Raw genomic sequence first — 6646 nt, 5'->3', positions numbered from 1 at the left:
TTGCTATTGAGTTGTCTGGGTTCTTCATATTTTTTGGATATTAAGCCCTTATCAGATATATTATTTAAAAATATTTTCCCCATTAAGTAGGTTGGCTTTTCATTTTGTTGATGGTTTCTTTTGCTTTGCAGAACCTTTTTTAGCTTGATGTATTCCCACTGATTTATTTTTGCTTTGGTTGTCTTTGCTTTCAGTGTCAGATCTGAAAAAGCATAGCCAAGACTGATGTCAAGGAGTTTACCACATGTTTTCTTCTAGGAATTTTATGGTTTCAGGTCTTACGTTCAAGTCTTCAGTCCATTTTGAGTTAATTTTTTTGGTATGGTGTATAGTGGTACAGTTGGTACAGTTCCATTCTTATGCATGTAGCTGTCCATTTCCCAACACCATACATTGAAGACACTGTTCTTTCCCCACGGTATATTCTAGCTACTTTGTTGTAAGTTAATTGACCCTATGTGCATGAGTTTATTTCTGGGCTCTCTATTCTGTTCCATTTATCTATGTGTCTGTTTTTATATCAATATCATACCGGTTTGATTACTATAGCTTTGTAATATAGTTCAAAATCAGGGAGCATGATGCTTCCAGCTTTGTTTTTCTTTCTCAAGATTGCTTTGGCTATTTGGGGGTCTATCCTCTAACCCCTTAACATTCTTTATTTTTCTTCAAAACACTATCACTATCTGACATTACATATTTATTTACTTGCTTATTGTCTATCTTCTGCTACAAGAATATAATCTCCATAAGCGTAGAAACTTTGTTTAGAACTGTATACTCTATGCCTGGTCCATGGTAAGAGCTTGTTTCAGTGGTCTATTGCTGCATAACAAACCATACTAAAATGTAGTGGCTCGTGTATTTGCCCACAATTCTGTAATTTAGCTAGGCTTAGTTGGTCAAATTCTTCTCTTGGTCTCACCTTTAGTCACTCACATGGTTCATTCATCTGGAAGCTCAATGTGGCTGAATAGTCCAAGGTGGTCAACTCTGGAGTTAGCTGCTGGCTGAAGTGCCTTGAATCTCTTCTATGTGGCCCCATCCAACAAGACAGCTTGAGTCTCTTAAATGGTGGCAGTAGTGTTCTCAGATAATGAAGGTGAAAACTGCAAAGCTCCTTAAGGCTTAGCCTCAGAAGCTTTATAAACAATGTTACTTTCACTATATTCTGTTGATCAATGTAAGTAACAAGGACAGCCCAGATTTAAGAGACTGAGAATTAGATGGGAAGTGTAGCAAAACCACATCGAAAAAGGGAGAGGACACAGAGAACTATGATCATTCTAACAGTCTACCACAGTGTTCAATAAAGTTTTGTAGAGCGAACGAATGACTGTATTATATCGTGTCTAAAGGTCTGCTATAAGCTTGCTTCCAGAGCATAGATCTCATATCTTTCCTGTAGCACTCATCAAAATCTGCTTTGTGTACATGTTTTATCCTCAAAGGAATGTACCTGGTTTTGTTCTCTCTCTCTACCCCATTATCTAGCAGTTATTCAGGCTCCAAAAAGACACTCTGTAGATCCTTACTGAGTTAAATTTAATTGAATAACCTTGACACTTTATCTCCTACCTTCCATTCCATCGTCATAAAACCACTAGTTGAGCAATTCCCTGAAAGTCTTATCATCACTCATGTCTCTGTGCCTTTACCTATTCCATTTTCCTGCCTAAAATACTCTCCCTCTTCCTCTTTGCTTATTTCTGTGTTTCTCACTCATGTTTAGCAACCTTGGCCCTACCCATTAAATTTCAGTAGAGGCAGAGCCATTATGACAACTGTGATATATCCTCTGGTTGAACAATGCTAGTAAAATCATCATTTGGGCTGACAGTGGGAACAATATTGTTTTGTCTGTCTAGTACCACCTCATGTCTTAGGAATTGTTCTTTTCCCCACTCCAACTATATTGTGCTTGAAGGAGTTGCTTATTCCTATAAGACTCTGCCCTTCTAGGTATAGTTGGATTATCTGGCATATCTTGAAGAGGGTCAGGCATTAACATTCAATTAAAAATTTAATACAAAGCAGGAGTGGAGCAGAAACCCTCTGTCCTGTGATAGAATCCACTGCCCCCAAACATATATATATGAGTAGAGTCTCCCTAGCCTGGTTGAGGCATATGTGATTGAGATGCAATTGACCAAGTCCTGAGGATGCTAATGTCCACATAAACACCACTGGCACCACCAGGCCATTAAGTTTCCATAGGGCTTTAGGCAAAGGTTGGGTCATGAAAACACTTGGGTTTGCACAAAATCTGAATAAAAGAGCCTGGGGGGGGGGAATAAAGCAGGGCAGAGGAATTTCTTTTATACATTTTTCCTGGGTTGGTGGCCAGAAAGGAAAAGGGAATTAAAAAGAAAATATATGAGTGGAATACAAAAAGTTACTTAATTAAGGTTTTGGGTGCTATACCAATAGCAGCTTGGAAATGGAATGAAGAGATGAGCCTGTGTCCTGGAAAAATCTCTTCAGCCACCAGAAAAAGCTGAGAGGAGCGAGGGGGGGGGGGGGGCGGGAGAGGCCTCCAATTTGGACAATGGGTGGTGAGCTAAGAAGGGAAAACCTTTTATTCCATGTGTTAACTTGGACCAAGCTAAAGTGAGTCTATATTTGGAATTAGTGGCCTATGTTTTCAGTTTTGGTGAATGGCACCATAATCTGTCACTCAACCAGTCCAGAGACCTGAGAGTCACACTGAATCCACTACCTCTTGCCTCTCAAGGTTAGTCATCCAACAAGCCCTGTTAATTTTGCCTCTCTTTTCCAATCCATCTCCTCCTCTCCATTGTTACTATCATTGACCTAGTTCCGGTCCTTATAATCTCCCACCTAGACAACTGGTCTTCTCGCCTCCAGTCTAATCGCCTTCCAAATCCATCCTTCAGACGCTACCAGAATAATCTTTCTCAGACATATATCTAACCATGTTGCTCTCCTTAACAACCCTCCCACCCCCCAGCTGCCCAGTTCATAGTGTCTAAAAACTGAATTCTAAGCATAGCATTCTAGATTTTTTCTTCCCTGTTTAACTTTTGGCATTCATTCTGGCCATCCCCACCTCCACTACACACACACCCCCACACACACCCCCCCACACACATACCCTATGCTCTAGTCATACTGACCTACTTTCAGTTCCCCAAATACAACATGCTTTATCAAGCCCCTACACATACCTGGAATGCCTTCTCCTCCCTGTGCCAGCCTGGAGAACTCCAATCTATCTTTGAAACTCAGTTGAGGAGTCATCTCCTCCTGACTTACCCCAGGCAATGCCAGTTGCCCCTCTCTCTGGGCCCCACAGCTACTTGTATATACTTCCACTATTGCACGAGCTTGTTTGCTTGCCTGTCTCCACAGCCAGCAATGGAAACTTCTCTGAGAATAAGAGTCTATATTATTTATCTTTATACTTTCCATGTCTAACATAGGCTTAAAATAGGTGCTCAAGGTTTTTTGAATGAGTGATTAATATTTTAAAGGTATTTTAGGTTGCTGAAAGTTGTGGTAAAAGACTTTTTGCATATAAGAAGCTGATGGTTTGTGTGCTGTCATGCCCTGGCAAAAGGCCCTGGTGTTTCCTGGTTTTGTTTCTTAGGCCATGGTATTTTAATCATTTATTCCACAATTATTTATTAAGCACCCCTCTATGTGTCGGGTCCTGTGCCATTTTTAAAGGTCAATGGGGCCCGTCCAGCGTGGCTCAGCAGTTGAGCATTGCCGACCTATGATTCAGGAGATCACAGTTCCATTCCTGGGCAGAGCACATACCCAAGTTTCAGGCTCCATCCCCAGTAGGGGGCATGCAGGAGGGAGCCAGTCAATGACTCATCATTGATGTTCCTATCTCTATCTCTCTCTCCCTTCCACTCTCTGAAATCAATAGACATATCTAAATAAATAAATAAATAAATAATATCAGTGGGTACTACATTAAGCAAGAAAAACAGCCTTGGCCTTCAAGCAGGACACTCTCAAAAAAAGCTTTATAACTGTATGGAATTACAGTATGAATATTTTAAAAGCAGATTCTGGGAGATGCAATTATTTCACTGTACCAAAAGAAAGTTTAAACAACTCTGAATAATTTTTAAATTAAAAAGGTTTTAGGACAGGTGAACTGACACGACCAAGTCCTGCCACTAGGCGGCAGTGCTTCTCTAGAAATGAAGATTTAGTGGCCTAGGTCTTTAGAAAAGCAAGGGGTTCTCACACCTTACTCCAGAGAGGTAGTAGTACTAAAAATTTAACATGGTAGCCTTTCTCAATGTTCAGAAAAGACCAACTAAAAGATATGATTTAATCAGTGATTTACCTCCAAACTTTCGTGAGCCTTTGGAATCTGCTTTTGTTTACCTTCCAGCAAGCAAATATAAATTTGGAATGGACTGAGCATGTTAAATTACATGCCTTATTATTTTATAGACATGTAGTTTTAGAATTGCTTTTTTTAATACTGATTTTGAATGATATAATAAGAGATTCTGCTAGTGAAAATGCTTTCTAATTTATATGACTAGATTAAATGTGTCAGTACTACAAAGTATTTCCTAAAGAGTACCGTATTTCCAGGCACTCTACCAATTAAACCCTTTTGAGAATCATGATCTAATCCAATGTTTTCTAATTTCAAATGGAGAAAACAAGGCTCTGAGAAGCTAAATAACTTCCCCAAGGTCACAAGACCATTTATGGATCAAGTTCAGGCTTATCCAGGCAGAGTAAACATTCAGATCTTCCCCTTGCTGCCAGAACTCTTTGAATGATTATCCTTGAGGGTGGAGAGACAGAGAGGAGCCAAGGTGACTCCCAGGTTTCTGAGTTGGTGAATGATGGATTATGGTGCCATTCACCAAAATTGAGAATACAGACTGCTCATTCCAAATACAGATTCCCTTTAGCGCGGCACAAGTTAATATACAGAATTAAAGGTTTCCCTTCTTAGCTCACCCCTTCCACCCATTGTCTAAATCAGAGCTCTCTCAGTTTCTCTGGTGACTGAAGAGGTGCTCTGTAAAGAGAGGAAAATGCTAATATCAGGAGTATTATCTCATATATTCACTTCCAGAGGGGGTTTCAAGAAGAATAATATAGTTGACAAGTGACAATTAATTAGTTCAAGAAATATTGATTGACTTCTCTACCATGAGCCAGGAGTGGTCTAAAGTGTGGTTCTCAAAATATGGTCTCCATATCAGCAGCATTAGCATCACCTGGCAACTTGTTAGAAATGCAAATTCTTAGGCCTCACATGAGACATACTGAATCAGAAACTTTGGGAGTGAGGTCCAACAATCTGTTTTTACCAGCCCTTCACATCATTCTGATGCATGCTCAACTGTGAGAAAGATTATTCCAGATCGTGAGGAGATGGTGTTAAAGAAAACAGAGTGCTTGTCTTCTTGGAGCAACAATATACAAACAGAAAATTTTAGGTAGAGGTAAATATGACCAGGGAAACCAAAACAGGGGACAGAGGGAGAACGTAGAGGGTGCTCAGGCAACGTCTTTCTGAGGGGTATGAGTTCTGCAGTCAGATTGAACAGGGTGTGAATATTGGCTCCAACAGTTACTAGCCTTTTAAAGGTTTAATTTCCTCACCTGCTAAAAACAGAGATAGTATTATTTACCTTACAAAGTCACTCTGAAGAGTAAATAAAATAATGTGTGCAAAATTCTTGCAAGTGTTCCTGTCACAGGGCAACTCCCAAATAAATATTAGCCCTCCAAATACAAGGGAGGAGTGCTGGAGATGAATATTTGGGAATTTCCCATGTAGAAATGAATAGCAGAGTGGGTGAAAAGGTGGGTGGGCCGAGATGTGAGAGAAGAGAATGGATGGTAGGCTCTTGTTGGTGGGGGCAGGCAAGAGGGTGAAGAAATGAAGGTAGTAACCAGCACAGCGACAAGGGATTAGAATTGTCTGGGGTTAGTCTGGTTCCATACCTTTTACTCTTTTTCCTGTCTTATCCAAAGAGCCTAGGAGTGGGATGAGTGGGTGTTTTCTGCATCCTCGAATTAATCTGAAGTAGAATTACAAAGTTTATCCGAGGCTATTCTTTAGTATCCGAGCAGCCCACAAAACTTTTCTTTTTTGGTGCTCATTGGTACGAATGCCATGTACAAGAAGGAGCGGGTGGGATGTAGCTGCCCCAGGGATGGAGGTCCTGGAGAAAATCCTCACGTGCCCTGGACTCTATAGTACAGGTCAGGGATGCCCTCGGGCGTCCACGCATCTTCTCCCAGCTTACTTTCTGCCTGCAGAAGAAATTTACTCCTCAAATTGCTGCTTGTTGGAGCCATCAGCTATGGCGAGCGTCAAAGGCAAAAGTCCACCGCTTGAATGGTACAGTCTCGCAAGACCAGAGGGCCCGACACCTCAGCGGCCAGAACACTCGGGCCTCCTCCAGGTTCAGTTGACAAGAGGAGCCGCGACCGGCCGCGACCCGCCAACTCAACCCGCATATTACACTTGTGGGACTGGCCTAAGGCGCTTCGTGATTGGCAGAACGGAGGGGGGCGTGGCCTCAAGTAGAAAGCCGCCTCCGGATTGGTGCAAATCGTCAAGGGCAGCACCGCCCCCCCCGGTAGGCGCGAAAGCTCCAAAGTCGCTGCCGGTCTGAATACGGCGGGA

This window comes from Miniopterus natalensis, chromosome 9 (genome assembly GCF_054644295.1).
Source record: "Miniopterus natalensis isolate mMinNat1 chromosome 9, mMinNat1.hap1, whole genome shotgun sequence".
Taxonomy (NCBI): Eukaryota; Metazoa; Chordata; class Mammalia; order Chiroptera; family Miniopteridae; genus Miniopterus; species Miniopterus natalensis.
This window is presented reverse-complemented; position numbering follows the sequence as displayed.